The sequence below is a fragment of the Ixodes scapularis genome, unplaced genomic scaffold (assembly GCF_016920785.2).
Source record: "Ixodes scapularis isolate PalLabHiFi unplaced genomic scaffold, ASM1692078v2 PGA_scaffold9__187_contigs__length_104089568, whole genome shotgun sequence".
Classification (NCBI taxonomy): domain Eukaryota; kingdom Metazoa; phylum Arthropoda; class Arachnida; order Ixodida; family Ixodidae; genus Ixodes; species Ixodes scapularis.
In genome coordinates this window covers 99,229,215-99,247,347 of record NW_024609884.1, presented here as the reverse complement: position 1 = coordinate 99,247,347, position 18,133 = coordinate 99,229,215, and the positions used below count along the sequence as shown (strand labels likewise).

The window sequence follows — 18,133 nt, the reverse complement described above, 5'->3', positions numbered from 1 at the left end:
GATTTCCCGCGCGCCTGCTCGCTGACGCTGGTCAGCGGGCTAAAAATGATTTATTTGTCTTCAAATGCGAAGCGTTCAGGGCAGGATCATATTACAGGTGACGGAGATGTTGATTTACATTAGCAAATCAAGCATGTCGCTATTTAAAAGTAGCAGAAAACTGAACTTGCGGAGCTTTGTGGAGGACGAGCGAGTTTTGGTCACCGGACGCCTCACTGCTTGTGGGAACTTTTTGAGGGTGATGAAGATATCGGGGTGTCTGTGAGCCGCGCACGGTGACCGTCAGGCTCTGGATGGCCAGCATTCAGAGTATTGACGTCTTTGTGGCTCACAACTCGCTGCTCACCGTCGCGGTTTTAGTGAATGCCAACACGTGTTCGAACTGCGCTATGATTATTCATAGGACGTCTTAGTGTAGCGTGACCGCAGGCTACTCCATGGTGCAGCATTTCAACCGGGAGCTCTCGCTGCGTCTTCGAAGCATAATTTTCAGCGCGCGCCAGGAGCGTTGCCGTGCTCACAGTATCCTGCGGCAACGCTAGGCTGAAACTGCCTATTAATAGGGTCAGGAAACAATATCGGGTTGGAATGTTTATGACTACACACAGGCGCATTGATCCTAGTCTGACCCAAGTATGCTTGCACTGATAGCGGCTGATTCAGAAGCCTCTTGGTCGCGATGAAATTGCGAGGATAAAGGGGGACTCTTTATTTGCGGATTTCTTCGCAAAGCTTCATAACGTAATTGTGGGACAGAAAACACTCGCCTGACGACAGTCGAGCGCGGCTCGATTCAGTGTTGCGGAGTTGCCACTCCGAAGTTGGAATGATTCCGGAATCATTCCCCTTTTTAGCGACCCCGGAATGGAATGGGAATGGAATGGCGGCCACGCTGAGGGGAATGGAATGGGAATGGAATTTAATGCCTTTTGCCCGGAATGGAATAGGAATGGCATGGGCCCGGTTATTTTTTTTTTTTTAGTGCTTACTGTCAGCTAAACGGAGGCAGTCAGCGAGACAGTTGCTCAGATATAAAATGAGCGGGAATCTGCTAGCCCCCGTGGAGCCCTAAAAAACTTATACGAAAAAAATGCAATACAGAAAACAAGCCTCAAAGCAAAGAGCAGAGGGGAGAGGGGGCGGGTGGCGGTGGCTTCTTTCACGGACGCGCAGGCGACGGGCTTCACTTGCGTTACATGAGAGCGGAACAAGAAACCAAGCACCAAGCCAAAGAAACGAAGGGAGCGGCAAAGAAAGAAACCGCCATGCACGGCTCCTCATCGTCCTTCTTGTCTTGCCTTTTAATAACTCGTTGAATCGCGCGCCGCCGAAAGATGATCAGTTATTATTTTCTTATAGTTCGAGGAGCGTTGTTTAGCAGGCGGCCAACCCTGCTGCCTTCCAGGTTCATTCGCGCGCACTTCTTTGAAGTGCAAAATGTCGGTTTGCTTCGGCATTAAAACAAAGCGAGATTCACTTCTCTCTTCTCCTCTTGCGCTTTGCTCCGTCGCGATTTTTTTTTTTTTGCACTTTTACGCGTAAGTACTCATTTTACTTAGCCATTGTTCCGATGCATGTTTTCTGTGTTATATGTTTTACATTCAAATGGGTCGGGGTTAAAGCAACTTAACGGATTCCCGCTCATTTCCTTTTACGTTAGTCTCTCTGCACATTTTGTTTCACCTTGCGATGGACCGCTGCTGACGCTACAAGTCATCCCAGGCAATCCAGCACCGCGAGCGGCCAGCGGGATTTCACGCACCTCACGTTGCTGCGCCCCAGGGTCACGCGACAGTCACAAGGCAGTGTATTGGTTTGGATGGCTCTCGTGCTGTCTGTTGCGGTACATCGTAAGCTGAAGTAGACTATCGACCCCGTTCTTGTCCCGTGACCGAACTGACTAGACCTGCAGAAAGAGAGTCCTGCTCCAGACGAGGCGTGACCGTTGCTGTGAGGACTACCCAGAAGGAAAGCTGGGTGTTATCTGCTACTGAGGCCGCCGTTTTTTGCACTATTTTTATATTTCACCACCTCTAGTTAAGCTCTCAAAAAAAAAAAAAAAAAAAAAAAAAACATAACACACTGAAAATGCCCAGTTTGAGGTATGTTCGATTGGAATTTTAATTTTGCAAGGCTTACCAAATGTGTTGGTCCTTACGGTATCACCCGGTACATACAACCTAGTTCGCGTTAAAGCCAGGCACTTCGGTCACCGCGAAACGCCGGCAACTAAGAGCTCGCCCTATTGAAAAAAACCAGCAAGAAAATCAAGCTGGTCGAGCTGGTTTAGCTGGTTTTCCAGCTGGTTCGAGCTGGTTCGAGCTAGTTCGAGCTGGTTCGAGCTGGTTCAAGGTCGTCTAGGTGGTAATCAAGCTGGTTTGAGCTGGTTCAAGCTTGTCAAGCTGGTTCGAGCTGGTTCTGAATCTGGCCCAAGCTGGTTCGAGCTGGTCAGGCTGGTCTTGCTGGGAGCGCGCGCGCCAAGGTCGGCTGGGGAGGACGAGGCCACGTCCTGATCTTTGTCCTCTAGTTTTCGGTAAACTACCGGGCGCTTCAGGCGCGCTGCGAGCTTCTTTTGTGTGCGAGAAAAGGGAGAGTGAAAGAGTGGTAGGAACGGAAAATTTGAAACACGTTTGGCTATCTTGGGCAGATTTTCGAAGGGACGGCTGTGTGCGCGTTGTTTAGAGAGTACTTGAACGGCGGTGCAAGCGAAGCGCGGGAAGAAGCCGGACGCCCCGACTGAGGTGTCGTTTCGTGTCTTCGAACATGTGTGTGCTCGTGAATTACGGTGGTGCCGAAGAGTATCGTCAATCCCATCCGAGCCACAAGGATTTCCTCGCCTCTGCGGACTACGCAAGAGGCCACTTCGCCCCCAGTTCTGCGGGTCCCAGGTTCGCTTCTCTCATCCGTGTAGTATTTTTTATTGTTATCGTCTGTTTTTGGCGTGTGTTCAGTATTTTCCGTGTTGAGAGATAAGCAATCTAGTTTTAATAACATTGTTTCTTTTGCACCGAGAACAACTGTCTCTGCGTCGGTTAGTACTGTGTCAGCGCGGAGGAAGTGTAGCATCTGAGCTCATGTGAGCAAACCGCGAATACGAAAATAATAAATTAGATTCCGAGCTGGGTTTGCTCAAGAGTTTGGCTTGTTTATCCTGTGTATTATTTTAAGCTGGTTAAACTGGTGGGGAAGTCCACCAGCTAACCCAGCATGACCAGTTCACCCAGCAAGCCCTGCATTTGCCCAGCATTTGCCCAGCATTCACTTAGCACGACCCAGCATCCAACCAGCTTGAACAGCACGGCAAGCCGTGCATGCTGGAGCAATAACCCAGCACGAAGCTGGGATGCTGGGACCAGCTTGTGCTGGGTCCAGCTTGACCACGGCAAGCTGGGCATGCTGGAGCAATAACCCAGCCTCAAGCTGGGATGTTGGGACCAGCTAGTGTTGCTTTTTTTCAATAGGGCGCGGAGTGCATCTTGAATGACCTTGCAAGTAAATACTTCGGACGCGCACGCAGAAAATTGTATTGGCTCATGTCCGAATAATGAGCAAGATGATCAACAAATGACAGGCCATAAACCGATAACGTCCGTATAATGAACGAATCACAATGAACAAACGTATATTTGAGCCCAGCAGACGTTTTACTGATCGCCTGAAAAACACATAAAGATTTCGATTGAATATGATAAGAAGTATCGAGATTCATAAACCAAGCGTGAACTTATGCGTTTTAAAATAGGTTTCGTGACATGGTTTTGTCTATACGGTCCCTCGTGCTGCGCCGTAGAGGTTGCACTTTGTCAGAGGATGTGTTCTTGCCGCTGTGCATGGAGTCGCTTCCTGCAGCGCAATAGCCGTGTTGCTGTGCAGGTATCTGAAGAATACGGTAATATAGCTTATTTCTGCGCCACGCTTCAAATTTATACTTTTATGGTCTTATCAAACAAACGCGCTGGACGTATTTGTCGCCCTATTGAAAAAAACAGCTCAAGCTGCTCCCAGCTTCAAGCTGGGTTATTGCCCCAACATGCCTAGCTTGGCATGATGGTCATGATGGTTGATTTGGTCATACTGGTCATGCTGGTTCGTCTGGTTATACTGGTCATGCTGGTTGATCTGGTCCCACCTTCAAACTGGGTTATTGCCCCAGCATGCCCAGTTTGGCATGCTGGTCATGTTGGTTCATCTGTTCCAAGCTTCAAGCTGGGTTATTGCCCTAGCATGCCCAGTTTGGCATGCTGGTCATGCTGGTTAAACTGGTCATGCTGGTGGACTTCGCAACCAGTCTGACCTGTTTAATTTAACACACAGGATAAACATGCCAAGCTCTTCAGAAAATCCAACTCGGCATCTAATTTATTATTTTCGTACTTGCGGCAGGCTCACATGAACTCAGATGCTACACATCCTTGGCGCTGACACAGACGCACAGACAGTGGTTCTCGGATCAAAGCCAACAATGTTAATAAAACCAGATTGCATATCATTTAACACGAAAACTACTAGACACATGCCAAAAACAGGCAACAGCAAAAGAAAATACTACACGGATGAGTGAAGCGAACCTTGGTCCCGCCAGTGATGGCGGCGGAGCGGCAACTTGCGTGGTCGGCAGAGGCGAGGAAATCCGTGTGGCTTGGATGGCATTGGCGATACTCCTCGGCACCACCGTCATTCACGAGCACACACACGTTCAAAGGCACAAAGCGAAGCCTCGGTAGGGACGTCCGACATTTTCCCGCACTGAACGGACTGCCGCTTGCTGTCTCCTCAAAACACGCTTCGCTTGCACCGTCGTTCAAGTAGTCCCCAAACAACGCGCACACAGCCGTCCCTTCGAAATTAAAAAAAAGGACAAAGAACAGGACGTGGCCTAGTTCCAGCCTAAGCCGACCTTGGCGCGCCGAAAGTTAAATGCAAAAAGTTTGCAAAAAAATGGAAAATGAGTTGATTTAAGTTTTGCTGTTTGTTGCGAGCCACGTGGTCGCGAGACCAATATCTTAAGCAGTGTTGTACACGTTCCTAAAAAAAAAAGGAACGAAAGTTCGTTCCTCGTTCCTTCTAATTTTTGGAACGCGTTCCCGTTACACGTTTCTTATGTGAAAGAGGAACCCGTTCCCGTTACAGTTAGAAAAATGGAACGTATCGTTACATATACGTTACATTTCCATTTTGATGATTACCATATTTATTAAGATAGATCAATTTTTTTAATCTATTCCATCAAATGGCAACATACGAATTTGAATGCCGTGGTGGAAGGGCACGAGTAGAAGAAAGCATGCGAAGAAGGGTTTCCATTGTTGATGTATTCACTTTTGAAAACCTTTTAACCATATTCATGTTTGTGGTAGGCGAAGTCAGACGAGCAAAATATACTGTTACCCCACCTTGCGCGAACGTTCTACAACATCACAGGTTTTAATCTAACAAAGTCCTTTGTTCAAACTTAACAACAGTTGCTTCTCGATATTGCTGTCCTCAAAACGATCAAGTGAAGAAGGGGGTAGGACTTATGGAAAATCAGTCTTGAAAACTACTAGTCCTTCTTCATGAAGGTTGGATTAGTTTTCGGTTTGAAGGTGGGGGACTAGGGGAAAAGGATTAAAGGTTAATTTTTTGTGTACCTTTTAAGTGACCCATGTTCGGGATACACGGGTGTGTTCGATGTCTGGTAACATGTTCTTTTGTTGTAAATCTAGGTCTCTGTGAAAGTTCAGTGATGGCTACACTCTCAAAAAAGCCTGTGCGTCTGCTTTCACGCACGACACTCGGAGAGCCAATCACCGCAACTTACGGAGGCAGCTCAGTGAATGACAATGCCGAAACTTACGTTTAGACCAAAAAATGCAGTCTGAGTTGTGATATTAAGCGATGCAAAACCTAACGTATGCATTGCTTAATGTCACAACTCAGACTGCGTTTTTTGGTCTAAACATATGTTTCGGCATTGTCATTCGCTGAGCTGCCTCCGTAAGTTGCGGTGATTGACTCTACGAGTGTTGTGCGGGAAAGGAGACGCACGGGCATTTTTTTAGAGTGCATAGTCGGCCTTATATTTCTAGGTGTATGAGAATTAGTGGAAGCAAAGAAACATCAGCCGAGCTTGACACGTCCCTCTTTCTGTGTCTTTTCGTTTGACTAAAAGTTTTGCTTTTTGTACCGCAGTCTTGGGCACTTGAAAAAGAAACATTGTCCACTAGCTTTACTGCACCATGCAGTCTGTTACTAAACGTGGACCACACAAAATACACCCTAATATAATTAACCAAGAAGTTGACGAGATTTTGCTCTCCGTAGAGATATTGTTTTTATACTTTTAGAATTTCCCGCTTGGAAACTAAAAAAAAAAAAAATACCCCACTGGACGAAAAAAGAAACGCCGTTACTTTTTCCGTTCCAGTAAAAATGTAACGAGTTTTCGTTCCAGTTCCACCTATGCAAAATGGAACGTCGGCGTTCCTCCGTTCCTCCTGAAAGGAACGCGTTCTAAGAACGTCGTTCCTTGGAACGCCGTTCCGTACAACACTGGTCTTAGGCATCGACATATCAAGGGGCTTTTTCGATCTTTGCAGTATAATGTAAACAAATACTTTGTGCACTAGCTATCCGCTTAGTAAAATCAGTGCTCTTTTTGAGGCGTTTAGCATTTTTTTACAATTGTCTCTGCCTTTGATAATGTCAGCTCTATGCTGCTTATGCCAGCAACACAATCTAGCTGTCAAGTACCAATGTTTACGTTTAGGAATTAGAGGAATGGAATGGAACGATTCAGCCATTCCAGAAGTGGGACTGGGCCCAGTGTCCCCATTCCTAGGAATTGGAAGGAATCGAACTATCGAAATCTCTAATTCCCCAAAATGGAATTGGAATGGAAAGGGGGTGCCCATTCCGCAACACTGCGGCTCATGTATTGGACACAAGAAATGCGTGAGCACTCGACTTAGGCTCGTAACAATCAATGCCCCGCGGACACTCGGGTAGTGGCTCATGTCCAACTACTGCGGTGGTAAAAAGAGCCAAACTCTAACAATGTCTGGAGCTCAGCACGCGTTTCCTACTTTGCCGACCCCACCGCGTGGTTATGATTAACGTTGCTTGCATAGGATAGGCACCAGCTCACGTGGCCGCTCGTTGTGGCTTCGAGTTGAGGGATGAACGATGCTCATATTTCTCGAATTTATTTGCCGACTGCCATATTTGCTTAGAAAAATATACTAAGGCAAGTTCATTCGGTTATTAACGCTAGGGAGTGATTCCGAGTAGTATACTTAGTGAAACTAGAAAAATCGTTCATAAGTCGTTTTAAGGTCATTGGCGTGTTTATGGTTTTTACAGTCTAAAAAAAAAAAAGCCCGTGCGTCTATTTTCCCGCACAACAGTCGGAGAGCCAATTCCGACAACTTACGGAGGCATCTCAGCGAATGGCGATGCCGAAGCCGATGTTTAGACCAAAACACGCAGTCTGAGTTGTGACATTAAGCAATGCAAGCATGATGTTTTGCATTGCTTGATATCACAACTCAGACTGCGTTTTTTGGTCTAAACATATACTTCGGCATCGCCATTCGCTGAGATGCCTACGTAAGTTGCCGTGATTGGCTCTCCGAGTGTCATGCGGGAATGTAGACGCACGGGCTTTTTTAGAGTGATATCAAAATAATTATTTTTATATATCATACATTTGTCTATCGTGTTATTTCCAACGTTTCGACCCGCCTCGCCAAAACTGCCCGTTCTAATCTCGTCACAAAAGGCTGGCTAACACAGGCGCGCTTAGAATGCTTCGATTATTTATTTATAATTGCGAAATCATTAACTGACCAGTGGAGGGAAACCAGAGTTGTTTGTAATCGTTGTTTGTAACCGTCTGTAGCAGAAAAACGGCCCATAAATTCCCATTCCCAATAAGACACAAACAAAGGTACATCAACGCAGATGCCTCGTCACGGAAGAGGGCGGGTGGGCTCAAGGTCAAAGCGGACGCTCTTCAGAAATAAAACACAAAGAAAAGCACTCCAATGCAATGCTTCGTCTCGGAAGCCGTCGTTAAGGAGGCAGGGTTCGCCGCGCCTGCGCAGTGGGAGAGCGTGATGTCACCGCCAGAGCGCTGTGTGCGAAAGGCAGACTTGGCGCGCTGCTTGTAGGAATGCGCTTCGTGTAGGAATGCTTTCGCATTCCTAAACGTAAGCAGTCTTAGGTGGCTGCCGATTTTTTTTTTTTGGCCTTTGTAATTGCGTGAAAGCAAGTAGGTACATGTATTCTGTCTTTCGAAAGTTGTTGTAGCAAATGGTCATATTCCTTGTAACGGCCTTAAAACGCGAAGCCGATCCCGATGTCTGCTGCTCGACATACCGTTGCGAGACTAGTTTTCCGCTACTTAGGGCAAAGGATAAACTTCGCGCAGACCGTGCGCTAGAGCTGTACAATAGAAGCGTGAACGTTCGCCGTCACGCGGAGCACAGATTGAGCTGGTGACCACAAGACCAGAAATCCGCAGCGTTTGCGATATATAAAAAGTCCTTATGAAATTAGACATCCCGGTCCCTTCGTGCAACGCTGTTGCGAGGCCGAACACAATAATTTCTATTTTAGCGCGCTCACCTTTTTCGCTAAAACTGCTTCACGCAAGAACAAACACTCTCAGAACAATGTGGTAATAGCTGCACCACGTCACCAAGGCCGACAATCCCTGTCACCGTTTCCGCGCCGCCGCCGCCGCTGCCTTCCACGCTCCTGTGGTTCTCCGTTTGTCCGTGAGAGGGCGAGCGGCGGTCTGGAGTTGCGAATAGAGAAAAAAGTAGAAAAATCGACAAGAACGAAACGGATAGAAGGGCCTCTTTCTGTCCCCTTGTGCCTGTCTTTTTTTAAATTAAGAGCTCTCCGAAGGCATCATTTTGGGTAAACTACTTCATATTTTTATTGTTTTTGATCGTTAACACCGGATATCTGTCAACTTCGGCGCTTAGTTATACATTGAGTCAAAAGTTCGTATAATAAAACCTCCGCAAGATGTGATTTTGTACAATGTAACTATACATAGTGCGACCTCGTTGTTTGTTTCGTTTTTTTTTTTTTTGTATCATTCACCAGCGTGATTCTACACTCTAAAAACAGCTGGGTTTTCAATCCACGCTGTAAAGGTAGTCGGTCAGCGAAGTTGTGGCATCACCTGCGACGATTGCCTACTGCACTATACGAAATGCCGCCGCCGGTCGCAGCACGCTGCCGCTGGTCCTATTGCCGTTTCTTTTCCCTTTGCCGCTCCTCGTACTCACGCTGCTCCTCGGGAGTCCTAACTATGCGTGGCCTCTTCGTCGCGGTGCTGCAGCAACAATGAAATCAGTTGCCATACTCCGTTTCATCTTACGTTTAAGCGCAGCGGATGATAGGAGCCATCGGAGCCAATCGGAGGCCGTGTGAGTGTCATGTGACCTCAGAGAGTTGGCACAGCGACGCGCGGAAAGCGTATCACGGGCCACGTCCACAGAACGGGATTGGCTAAGAAAGCTCGTAGCATCTGCTGCGTCCGGACGTAGGGTGAAACGGGCTATAGGCGGGTTCTTTTATATATGAAAGGCTAGTGGCGTCACTCCCCACGTCGCAAGCTGCCGCCGCCGCGCCTGCTTGTGGAACAGCAATCTTCAACGGGAACGTATGAGGTGAGCGCGACGTGCTTCGCATTGCTTCTAGGAGATCCTTATTATTTATTATATGCTTAGGATGCTTGTTTTGTGGTTATTCTTTATTGAAACGAATGCCGTGTTGCACGTTGTGTCCGTGGTGTTTGTACTTTTCGCTTGAATATCCTGAAGTATTTTGTTCCATGACAACTCCCACACTAAAACACACGCGGAAAGAAGAAACGTGCTTCACATTTTTGGCAGGCGGCGCTATCAACCATTATGCGGTTTGCACTTCACACGAGGGCTTGAAATAACGTAAATTCCTTTCGAAGCAGCTGCAAACCTAATGTTTAACGGAACGCGTGGGAGGATGCATATTGTTCACACGGCGCCTTATCATCCATCATGTTTTTTTGATGGTTGTTTTGTGGTTTCCTTTATTGAAACGGATACTGAGCTGTATGGTGTATGCCTGATTTCAAAGGTGATATATATTGTTTTGCCTTCAATTGTTCGCCGGGAGTTTTTTGCTTACAACGCCAACGACACAAAAATTTCCCCGGCTGATAGAGGTATACAGCTTCGCTCTAAAAAGCCCGTGCGTCTACTTTTCCGCGCAACACTCCGAGAGCCAATCACCGCAACTTACGCAGGCAGCTCAACAAAATACGATGCCGAAAAATATGTTTAGCCTAAAAACGCAGTCTGAGTTGTGACATTAAGCAATGCAAAACGTCACACTTTCATTGCTGAATGTCACTACTCGGACAGCGTTTTTCCTTCTAAACATATGTTTCGGCATCGTCATTCGCTGAGCTGGCTCCGTAAATTGCGGTGATTGGTTCTCCAAGTGTTGTGCGGAAAAGTAGACGCACGGTTTTTTTTAGACTGTACTCAATGTAATGGGACTGCATAGAAGGAAACGGCGATTTTGTTTCATTTGCTTCTGTTGCTTACAGATATAGCATTCTGGTGTCACTGTAGTCAATATTACGCAACGCAAAATGGACTGCAAAAGTAATAAATTATATTTCGAAGTATTTGTTCTCTACTTAAGTTACTTTTAGTGCAGGGTATCTTGAGTAGTGCCGTAATTACTTTTGGAAGTGGGTATTTAGTGACATATCTTAAATAGGTTCGCCGAGTATCTCGTCCAACAGTGAGCATGCATCATGATTGGCTGGAAAAAAGAGTAAAGTGTGTGGCTAACGAGTGCAAATAAGCGCTTATCTTCTCCCTAATGCCACAGAAATGTTGGCGGGTAAACTATTTCAAAAACGCGCCCATTGAAGTCGCTCGACACGAATCCACGCCTTACAGAAACGGTGATGCTTTTTTGTGGAAAGGCTTTTGAAAAAAGTCATCAGAGGGTATAAAATGTGAATAGCTTTTTATAAGAGTTTCTTTAGCTTTTCTGTTGACTTTCTTTTGTACATTCGCGCACTTTGTAAAATGAGAGTCACCAGACTTTCTGCTTTTTCTGTGGCTTTTCTAATGAAATGCTACAGCTTTTTAACTTACAAGCTACTGAATGAAACGAAAAAAAATTCCTTACAGCTTAGCTACTCATTCAACAAAGTTTTGGAATCTTACTATGGCTTTCCACTGTCCTCCAAATCGGCTGAAGCAATATAACGTAAAAAGATCAAGGAACATATTCTTTTTTTTTAATTTTGTAAGTAAATGGTGCTTTTGTCGTACTGAAGGCACTACTACATTCACCCAGAACTACCCATTAAAACGAACACAAGCACAGACACCATGAAGCACTGAACGCCTGAATCACAGTCCCGTTGTCTGTTCCAGAGCCTTGTATAGCCTACATATTGAAGGTAATCATTTGGCCGGTGACCACCTCATTACTTACTAAGGTTCAAAGTATTCGATCTTCTCCTCGGGAGTCTGTCCAAGGGAAAACAGTGTTTCGAAGTTCGTGGACGATATCTTTTACTAAAAAGCATTGGTACAACTAATAATTTTTCGGCGCAGTCGCTAAAACAACATCCACAAAAACGGCTCTGAGAAAAATAGTATGGCTTCTCTGCATAGCACCACCCAGGACGAAGTGAGTCAAGGCAGTTTCTCCACTTCCAAATAGTTATTTTGCTTTTCTTTTGTAGTTGACTATTTAATATAGTCATTAAAGTCACTCTGGTCACTTACAAAGTTACAACGGCGGAGCATGCCTTTCGAACGCCTGGCCTCCATCACGCACCCCATGCCGTCCGTCGTGCTTTGACTGCACGCGCGTGCTCGAGGTGCACGAACGCTGAAGCGTTGTCGAGGGTAGTAGGCTGGCGCTGGAGGCGGGACAACTGAAGCTGATTCCTGTCCTCAGCTTGCCAGGGACTATTGAGAGACTTAGCGACTTTTGACATCTAGTCGAGATGTACAGGGTGTCACAAATGAATATTTACACGGTCTTTTTTACCGCAAAAATAAACTAGGCGTCGCCGAACGCTCATTCTCCGCCCAAGGCTAGAGCTAGAGGTCACAATCAGATGCCAAAGTTTCAGCCCGATCCGATAACTTAATCAAAAGTTATAAGTGATTTTCTGAAATTTTCAATGGGAAAATGGCGGCCGACGGCGTTTTCAAACACATCGGGCTCTATTGCACCAGAAACCGAAAACGGGTGAAAATGGGCTCCATTTTCTCATTGAAATTTTCATGAAATCACTTATAACTTTTGATTGAGTTATCGGATCGGGCTGAAACTTTGGCATCTGGTTGTGACCTCTAGCTCTACCTTTGGGCGGAGAATGAGCGTTCGGCGATGCCTAGTTTCTTTTTGCGGTGAAAAAGACCGTGTAAATTTTCTTTTGTGACACCCTGTAGACTGGGAATTGACACTGTGTACAGAGAGTCAACTGAACATTTTTAACACGAAGTAAGCAGAACGTCTGTAGTCATTCTGATGACACTGTCAACAGAATAGCAACAGAAAAAATATACATAAACGTTATAGACATTCAACAGCTTTTCTTTTGACTCATGCTGAAGAAAACCATCAAAAAGCTTTCAACACAAAGTAAAAAAAAAAAAAACTCTGTTGACCATGTCAACAGAAAGGCAGCAGAAAAAAATGAACATATAGTTTATAGAATAAAAGGTTAAAAAGCGCGAACAAACGAGGACAATAAAGAAACACGGACGACAGGACAGCGCTTCACTCTCCAACTGGTTTTTATTAACACCAATTGTCACCTATATATACACATTGCCCAAACCACATCGGATTCAATCGCGACAATCAGAGCCAACCTTCGAGAAACACCATCTCACTCTGGAGCAAATACAAAGACGGAGCGCTGACGCAAATGTTTTCTTTCTTTTTTATGTAGAATGTATCTATAATCTCTCTTTCCGTTTTTTCCTTTGCCTTTCTTAAAAACTTTGTGCAGTCAGGTCAGGTTTACATCCACATCGCCTACAATGGTCAGCGAGATGGCCCCCCGCGTTGTTGCGCACACACAAATTATGTTCACGTGCTCTATCATTGAAGCAGCGCCCAGTCTGCCCCCAATGTGGACTCTACCACAACTAAACGGAATCTCGTACACCACATTGGTGACGCACACAGTGTATTGCACCGCGTGTTTCTTGGAGCACGGTGCCTTTTCCTGCCTTGTCAACATCGGACATATCCTGGGAAGTTTACACGGTGCCGAAAAAACCACGTTAATGTCGTATCTACCAGCTACCTTTTTTCGATTATGAGATACGGTATGCATGTACGGAATGACTTGCACTGGTTTCCTTTCTTTACGTGCCTCGCTGCCTTTTTTACTTCTTTTTAGCTTTTGAAGAAGGCCCTCACGACAACTAGGGATTAGATTAGGGGGGTACCCCGCGTCTGTTAACCTTTCTGATTGTCGTTCAAAACTGATTTTCATCTGGTGATTGCAACTTTTTTCCAGAGCCGCACTTAGACATGTTAAGGCTATACCCCTCTTTACCATAGAACGCCAACAGCTTTTCTCTTGACTCAGGATTATCAGAAAAGTTTCAACACAAAGTCAACAAACGTTTTGTTGACCATATCAACAGAAAGTCCTCGTCAAAAGAAAGTGGTCAGAGTCAACAAGAAGTCAACACGTTTTTGATAAAACATCAAAAATCATTTTTATAGTGGAGCGGTCGGCTTCAACGGAGGAATTGGTACTTGCCATTTGCTGTTCTGAGCGATAACGCCAGCCCGCGTGTGAGAGCACATAATCACACATGGCTCATACACAAGGTTGTCAAGGACTCTAATTAATTCCATCTTTTGAACGCCATCCAGCTTCAAGTTTTTGCCGGCACCCCGGCCAAGCGCGTCCAGATTGTGAGGCCTAACAAGCTTGTCGGTTTGCGCTTCCTGGGGAGCCGCCCAGGTACATGCACGTACTCGCCCATTCGAGCGCAGGGACGTGCAAGCCTGCACGCGCGAGAAAAAGCACGAGAAAACCAAACTGACCGACGGGAATAGCACATGGCACACTAAAAAAACAGCAGATTCAAATCACAGACATGGAGTGCCCGCGCAAGCCATGACTGATCCCGACATCCAGATTCCCGAATCAGGATGTCGGGAATCTCGCGCGGGGAATAGCTGGTTCTGCCGCTGGGAGGCGGACGTTTCAATGAGGCTATTTTGTTTGTTGCGGTTTCTGCACAATTGAAACATATTTTTATCTGTTTCCATCTTATCCTTCAATAAAGCGATTTGTTTGAGAAAAAAATAATAGTTTGCGAAGTGATACACTTAAATTTGCCTGCATAAAAGGAATTCTGACGGCTCTTGCCGGCGTCCCCAATCACATAATCCTTCTACAGCTTCACCAGATGCGCCGTTTGAACACACTGTGGCGCCAACGGAGGCTCTGCTGTTGTTCTAATAGGCTAATATTCCTTAGCTACTACTTGTTCTCTGAGTAGCCCGACCCACTAAGGAGGCATAAAAAGAGCAAATGCTAAAATGTCTTTGGAGAAACGCAGGGAGTATCTTACTGTCGCTCCGCGGTTGGGACATTAGCTGATAAGGACGCCCAAGAACTAAACAAGAAGCTGGAACATACTCTGCCTTCCTTCAAGTGTGAAGAGAGATCTAGCTTGTCCTGCTCAGAGCCTCGAAGCACGCCGCATGCTTCCGTGTCTCACGTCTCCGTCTCCGATGTGGATAGTCAATTCTCTAAGCTGGTATACATTGTGTTTATGTCAAATTGTTCCTGCGAAAAAAAAAAAAGAAACATATCGCACTGAAAAAAAAACGATTTTTTTTTTTAGCTACGCCAAAGAATTTTATTTTTCAGAATCACCGGCCTTTACCCTTTCTGGTATGGCATTTTGTGTCGAAAAACTAAAAATAATTATTGTGAAATTGGCTAATAAAAAAGATGCTAAAACCCACCATTGAAATACACCCGCAATTTTCAGCGCCGTGACGTCAGGGCAAGGCAGGCTTGGAGGACGAGCGGGCAGTCTAGAAATAGACTATGCGGAGCACTTACTCCGTGCTGCTGCGCGGGTGCTGAAGCGAGTTCCAAAGTATTCATTAAGCAATATGAAGCTACGTGTAATCAATTGGCAACTAAGCCTGCAGTCCAAAGGAGCGGGCAGTCTAAAAATAGACTATGCGGAGTACTTACGCCGTGCTGCTGCGCGGGCGCTGAAGCGAGTTCCAAAGCATTCATGAAGTAATATGAAGCTACGTGTAATCAATTGGTAACTAAACCTGCAGTCCAAAGGAGCGGGCAGTCTAAAAAAAGACTATGCGGAGCACTTACTCCGTGCTGCTGCGCGGGTGCTGAAGCGAGTTCCAAAGTATTCATTAAGCAATATGAAGCTACGTGTAACCAATTGATCACTAAACCTGCAGTCCAAAGGAGCGGGCAGTCTAAAAATAGACTATGCGGAGCACTTACTCCGTGATGCTGCGTGGGTGCTGAAGCGAGTTCCAAAATATTCATTAAGCAATATGAAGCTACGTGTAATCAATTGATAACTAAACCTGCAGTCCAAAGGAGTGGGCAGTCTAAAAATAGACTATGCGGAGTACTTACTCCGTGCTGCTGCGCGGGTGCTGAAGCGAGTTCCAAAGTATTCATTAAGCAATATGAAGCTACGTGTAATCAATTGGTAACTAAACCTGCGGTCCAAAGGAGCGGGCAGTCCAAAAATAGACTATGCGGAGCACTTACTCCTTGCTGCTGCGCGGGTGCTGAAGCGAGTTCCAAAGTATTCATTAAGCAATATGAGGCTACGTGTAATCAATTGGTAACTAAACCTGCAGTCCAAAGGAGCGGGCAGTCTAAAAATAGACTATGCGGAGCACTTACTCCGTGCTGCTGCGTGGGTGCTGAAGCGAGTTCCAAAGTATTCATTAAGCAATATGAAGCTACGTGTAATCAATTGGTAACTAAACCTGCAGTTCAAAGAAGCGGGCAGTCTAAAAATAGACTATGCGGAGCACTTACTCCGTGCTGCTGCGCGGGTGCTGAAGCGAGTTCCAAAGTATTCATTAAGCAATATGAAGCTACGTGTAATCAATTGGTAACTAAACCTGCGGTCCAAAGGAGCGGGCAGTCTAAAAATAGACTATGCTTAGCACTTACTCCGTGCTGCTGCGCGGGTGCTGAAGCGAGTTCCAAAGTATTCATTAAGCAATATGAAGCTACGTGTAATCAATTGGTAACCAAACCTGCAGTCCAAAGGAGCGGGCAGTGTAAAAATAGACTATGCGGAGCACTTACTCCGTGCTGCTGCGTGGGTGCTGAAGCGAGTTCCAAAGTATTCATTAGGCAATATGAAGCTACGTGTAATCAATTTGTAACTAAACCTGCAGTCCAAAGGAGCGGGCAGTCTAAAAATAGATTATGCGGAGCACTTACTCCGTGCTGCTCCGCGGGTGCTGAAGTGAGTTCCAAAGTATTCATTAAGCAATATGAAGCTACGTGTAATCAATTGGTAACTAAACCTGCAGTCCAAAGGAGCGGGGAGTCTAAAAATAGACTATGCGGAGTACTTACTCCGTGCTGTTGCGCGGGTGCTGAAGCGAGTTCCAAAGCATTCATGAAGTAATATGAAGCTACGTGTAATCAATTGGTAACTAAACCTGCAGTCCAAAGGAGCGGGCAGTCTAAAAATAGACTATGCGGAGCACTTACTCCGTGCTGCTGTGCGGGTGCTGAAGCGAGTTCCAAAGTATTCATTAAGCAATATGAAGCTACGTGTAATCAATTGGTAACTAAACCTGCAGTCCAAAGGAGCGGGCAGTCTAGAAATAGATTATGCGGAGCACTTACTCCGTGCTGCTGCGTGGGTGCTGAAGCGAGTTCCAAAGTATTCATTAAGCAATATGAAGCTACGTGTGATCAATTGGTAACTAAGCCTGCAGTCCAAAGGAGCGGGCAGTCTAAAAATAGACTATGCGGAGTACTTACTCCGTGCTGCTGCGCGGGTGCTGAAGCGAGTTCCAAAGCATTCATGAACTAATATGAAGCTACGTGTAATCAATTGGTAACTAAACCTGCAGTCCAAAGGAGCGGGCAGCCTAAAAATAGACTATGCGGAGCACTTACCCCGTGCTGCTGCGCGGGTGCTGAAGCGAGTTCCAAAGTATTCATTAAGCAATATGAAGCTACGTGTAATCAATTGATAACTAAACCTGCAGTCCAAAGGAGCGGGCAGTCTAAAAATAGACTATGCGGAGCACTTACTCCGTGATGCTGCGTGGGTGCTGAAGCGAGTTCCAAAATATTCATTAAGCAATATGAAGCTACGTGTAATCAATTGGTAACTAAACCTGCAGTCCAAAGGAGCGGGGAGTCTAAAAATAGACTATGCGGAGTACTTACTCCGTGCTGCTGTGCGGGTGCTGAAGCGAGTTCCAAAGCATTCATGAAGTAATATGAAGCTACGTGTAATCAATTGGTAACTAAACCGGCAGTCCAAAGGAGCGGGCAGTGTAAAAATAGACTATGCGGAGCACTTACTCCGTGCTGCTGCGTGGGTGCTGAAGCGAGTTCCAAAGTATTCATTAAGCAATATGAAGCTACGTGTAATCAATTTGTAACTAAACCTGCAGTCCAAAGGAGCGGGCAGTCCAAAAATAGATTATGCGGAGCACTTACTCCGTGCTGCTCCGCGGGTGCTGAAGTGAGTTCCAAAGTATTCATTAAGCAATATGAAGCTACGTGTAATCAATTGGTAACTAAACCTGCAGTCCCAAGGAGCGGGCAGTCTAAAAATAGACTATGCGGAGCACTTACTCCGTGCTGCTGCGCGGGTGCTGAAGCGAGTTCCAAAGTATTCATTAAGCAATATGAGGCTACGTGTAATCAATTGGTAACTAAACCTGCACTCCAAAGGAGCGGGCAGTCTAAAAATGGACTATGCGGAGCACTTACTCAGTGCTGCCGCGCGGGTGCTGAAGCGAGTTCCAAAGTATTCATTAAGCAATATGAAGCTTCGTGTAATCAATTGGTAACTAAACCTGCAGTCCAAAGGGCGGGCAGTCTAAA

At 45.8% G+C, this 18,133-nt stretch overlaps 1 protein-coding gene across 1 annotated transcript in view; it reads right to left on the bottom strand.

Moving 5' to 3' along the window:
- Positions 1-18,133, bottom strand: part of LOC8025400 (neuropeptide Y receptor type 2) — a 1,264,215-nt gene that overhangs the window by 1,033,749 nt on the left and 212,333 nt on the right. The window lies entirely within an intron of this gene.